Genomic DNA, 5,088 nt, shown 5'->3' on the forward strand with positions numbered 1-5,088 from the left:
AATTCCAAGCTAGAAGACACTCTTCAACAATTCATGCAAGCTTCCATGGAAAATCAGAAGAGTAACGAGGCGGCAATTAAAAATCTGGAAAATCAAGTAGGCCAACTCGCGAAGCAACTGTCGGAACAAAACGCAGGGCCTTCTTTCTCTGCTAACACTCAACCAAATCCAAAGGAGCATTGCAAAGCAGTCGTCACAAGGAGCGGTAAAGCGTTGGTAAGTGAAAAAGGTGAAGAAATTATAGAAGAGAACACCACTGATGGGATGCTGGAAGAAACAGATATAGTTGGTGAAGGGGAAAATGCTTCTGGAAATGCTCAGTTCGCGCCGCGAACCACCTTCGCGCCGCGAAAAGAGCAGGTTTTGCCCACTGCTGTGCAGACTGATTTAGAAGGGAAAAAAGATGCTGAATCAAAGAAAAAGAAGAAATCTGAGAAGGGAGTGAGCGTCATTCCAACTCAACATCTACCCTATCCACATGCTCCATCAAGGAAAGACAATGCTAGGCACTATGCACGGTTCATGGACATCTTCAAGCAACTCCAAATCAACATTCCATTTGCTGATGCACTAGAACAAATGCCACGGTATGCTAAATTTATGAAGGACATTCTTACCAAGAAAAGGCGACACGTGGAAGATGAGACCATATTTCTTGATGCACGGTGTAGCGCCATCATCCAGAAGACTTTACCAAGGAAGGAGTCCGACCCGGGCCGGGTTGTTCTACCGGTAACCATTGGAAGCACATACGTTGGGAATGGTTTGATAGATTTGGGCTCTAGTATAAATTTAATCCCCCTTTCCATTGTCAAACGATTGGGAAATGTGGAGATTAAATCAACAAGAATGACCCTACAACTAGCAGACAAGTCTACAACCTCACCATACGGAATCGCCCAAGACATGCTCGTGAAAGTGGACAAATTTTTGTTTCCGGTGGACTTTGTAATAGTGGAGATGGATGAGGACCGCGATGTACCCCTAATTCTTGGAAGACCTTTTATGAAGACAGCTCGGATGATGATCGACATAGATGATGGGCTAATGAAGGTGAGAGTGCAAGATGAAGAGGTGACTTTTAACCTTTTCGAAGCAATGAAACATCCAACCGACAAGCATGATTCTTTTCGAATCGATGCAAGTGAAGAGGAAGTAGTGGAGGTCGTGAATCAAATCCATATTTCTAATCCTTTGGAAAGATCCCTTATCGGAGCATACAATGTATTAACCGACAATGAGGAACGAGAGATCGAAGCGATGTTGCACGAGCTAGAATCTTGTGGTGAGCTGGCCTATCAAGAAGAATTAGTGGAAGATTTGGATGCAAAGAAGGAAACTGAAGAGCAAAAGTTAGAATTGAAAATGCTTCCGTCACACTTGAAGTATGTGTTTCTTGGAGATGAGTGTACTAAACCAGTGATTATAAGCAACACATTGTCCACGCAAGAGGAAGATAAGTTGATTCAAGTATTGAAAAAGAACCAAGGTGCGATAGGGTGGGTGTTATCCGATTTGAAGGGTATTAGTCCGGCCTATTGCATGCACAAGATAATGATGGAGGAAAATTTCAAACCAGTTGCGCAACCTCAGAGGCGTCTGAATCCATCAATGAAAGAGGTGGTTCGGAAAGAAGTTGTCAAACTTTTAGAAGCCAGAATGATTTATCCTATATCTGATAGTGCATGGGTGAGTCCGGTACAAGTGGTCCCCAAGAAAGGCGGAATGACGGTGATTAAAAACGATAAAAATGAGTTGATTCCGACGAGAACAGTGACAGGGTGGAGGATGTGCATCGACTATAGAAGGTTGAACCAAGCCACAAGGAAAGATCATTTCCCACTACCTTTCATGGACCAAATGTTGGAGCGGCTCGCCGGCAAAAATTTCTACTGTTTCTTGGACGGATATTCGGGGTATAATCAAATTTCAGTAAATCCGGCAGACCATGAGAAAACAGCATTTACATGTCCTTTTGGCATCTTTGCTTACCGAAGAATGCCTTTTGGATTATGTAACGCACCGGCCACATTTCAACGGTGTATGCAAGCTATCTTTTCAGACTTGATAGAAGAATGCATTGAGGTATTCATGGACGATTTTTCTGTTTATGGATCATCTTTTGAAATGTGCTTAAAGCACCTCGATGTAGTTCTGGGGAGATGCGTGGAGACCAACCTAGTGCTCAACTGGGAAAAATGCAATTTTATGGTCACTGAGGGTATAGTACTTGGTCACAAGATTTCTTCTGAAGGGCTAGAGGTGGACAAGGCCAAGGTGGAGGTTATTGAAAAACTGCCACCTCCAACTAACATTAAAGGAATAAGAAGTTTTCTAGGACATGCCGGTTTCTACCGGAGATTCATACAAGACTTTTCAAAGATTGCAAAGCCATTGAGCAATTTGCTCAACAAAGGTACGCCTTTTCTTTTTGATGAGTCATGTCTTAAAGCTTTCTTAGATTTGAAAGAAAAGTTGATCACCGCACCAATAATCGTAGCACCAAACTGGAACCTTGATTTTGAACTCATGTGTGATGCTAGTGATTATGCAGTTGGTGCGGTGTTAGGACAAAGAAGCGATAAAGTTTTCCATGCCATACACTATGCTAGTAAGGTGTTGAATGACGCGCAAGTTAATTATGCAACAACTGAAAAAGAATTACTAGCCATAGTATATGCACTGGAAAAATTTAGAGCTTATTTGATTGGTTCAAGAGTTGTAATCTACACTGACCACTCTGCGATAAAATATATGCTTACCAAGCCGGATTCAAAACAAAGGCTTATTCGCTGGATCCTTTTATTACAAGAGTTTGATCTAGAGATTCGGGATAAAAAAGGTTCCGAGAACTTGGTGGCAGATCATTTGTCTCGATTGGTCAATGTAGAAATTACAAACAAAGAAGAAGAGGTGAGAGAAGAATTTCCAGATGAAAAACTCTATGCGATTCAAGTGAGGCCTTGGTTTGCTGATTTTGCTAACTACAAAGCAACTGGTTTAACACCGGAAGACCTCACTTGCAATCAAAGAAGGAAATTCTTAGCTGATGCAAAATATTATGTCTGGGATGACCCTTATCTTTTTAAAGTAGGAGCAGACAATATTTTGAGAAGGTGTGTAACAATTGAGGAGTCAAGAGACATTCTGTCGCACTGTCACAACTCTCCGTATGGAGGTCACTATAGTGGTTTGAGAACAGCCACTAAAGTACTCCAATCGGGTTTTTATTGGCCATCTTTATTCAAAGATGCACACGAACATGCGAAGAGTTGTGATGCATGCCAACGGAGTGGAGGAATAGGAAAACGGGATGAAATGCCTTTAACCAACATGCTAGAAGTAGAAGTTTTTGATTGTTGGGGCATTGATTTCGTTGGCCCATTCCCCTCTTCTTTCTCAAATGAGTACATCTTAGTAGCTGTCGATTATGTATCGAAGTGGGTGGAAGCAATTGCCTCACCCAAGGCCGATGCCAAAACTGTGATCAAATTTTTAAAGAAGAACATATTCTCACGTTTTGGTGTGCCTCGAGTGTTGGTGAGTGATGGAGGCTCACACTTCTGCAATACACCCTTAGAAAAAGTTCTGCAACATTATGGTGTAAAGCATAAGGTGACCACTCCCTACCACCCACAAGCGAACGGTCAAACTGAGGTTTCAAACCGGGAAATTAAACGGATCCTTGAGAAAACAGTTTCGAACTCAAGAAAGGATTGGTCCTTAAAACTAGATGAGGCTTTGTGGGCGTATCGCACTGCTTACAAAGCACCTATTGGGCTGACTCCGTTTCAACTGGTGTATGGGAAGACTTGTCATCTTCCAGTTGAAATGGAGCATAGAGCATTATGGGCTCTTAAGTTCTTGAACTTCGACTCCACTCTAGCTGGAGAAAGAAGGAAAGGTCAACTCCATGAGTTGGAGGAACTAAGGAACGATGCATACCATTCTAATAAGCTGTACAAGGAGAAGACAAAAGCATACCATGATGGAAAGGTCCGCCATAAAGAGTTTCATGTTGGACAGATGGTATTGCTTTTTAACTCAAGGTTGAAGTTGTTTCCGGGTAAATTGAAGTCTAAATGGTCAGGACCATTTGTTGTCAAGGAAGTACGGAATTATGGAGCCATTGTGATAGAGGACCCAAAGTCGCAAGAAAGCTGGACTGTCAATGGTCAAAGACTGAAAGTCTATCATAGCGGTGACATAAACCGTGATGTGTGTGTCCTTTCCTTATTTGGATCAAGCTAATTGAGGTACCGTCGAGCTCTTAACGACGTTAAACAAAGCGCTGGTTGGGAGGCAACCCAACGTTGTTAGTGTGCATTTTAATTTTCTCTGTTCTGTGATTTTTAGCTCTGTTAAAGTTTTAGAATTTTAAAGTTCTGTTTTTTGCAGTTCGCGCCGCGACCTCCTGTTCGCGCCGCGAACTGAATGAATAAATTTGAGTGGGTTCTGTTTTTTGCAGTTCGCGCCGCGACCCCTGTTCGCGCCGCGAACTGAGTGAAAAATTTTTAATTGGTTCTGTTTTATGCAGTTCGCGCCGCGAACACTGTTCGCCTCGCGAACTTTGCGTGACAGAAATCATTTAAATATTGTTTAGGTTATTTCTTTTTCATTTCAAACATTCCTCATTTCAAATCACTTTGCCGCGCTTTCACCCCAATCTCAAAATCCCACCAAATCTTCAAAATCCTTCATTTTCCATTGTTTAAATCTTCATCTTTAGCAAGTTTTAGTGATTCAAAAGGTATGTACTCTTAAATTGCTCTTTTCCAATCCCTTTTTGGGTTTTTCAATTAGGGTTGGTTAGAAATCTAATTTCTCTGTTGAATACTGCTTGAAATCACTATGCATGTTTGAATTAGAATAGGATTAGTGTAGGGTTGAGCATTTTGGCTGTTTGGGAGTAGTTTAATCCCTCAATGGTGGAACCCTAGGAAGCTTTGGGGATTTCCTGAATTCGCAGAGTTCGCGCTGCGAACTACCCTTCGCGCCGCGAACTGTGAATTCCAGCAACATTTTCTTTTTGTTAATTGTTGGCTAATGCTGTTCATATTTGCTCTGTGGTTGTTCTGGTGTTGATTG

Source organism: Lathyrus oleraceus, chromosome 5 (genome assembly GCF_024323335.1).
Source record: "Lathyrus oleraceus cultivar Zhongwan6 chromosome 5, CAAS_Psat_ZW6_1.0, whole genome shotgun sequence".
In the NCBI taxonomy this organism is placed as follows: Eukaryota; Viridiplantae; Streptophyta; class Magnoliopsida; order Fabales; family Fabaceae; genus Lathyrus; species Lathyrus oleraceus.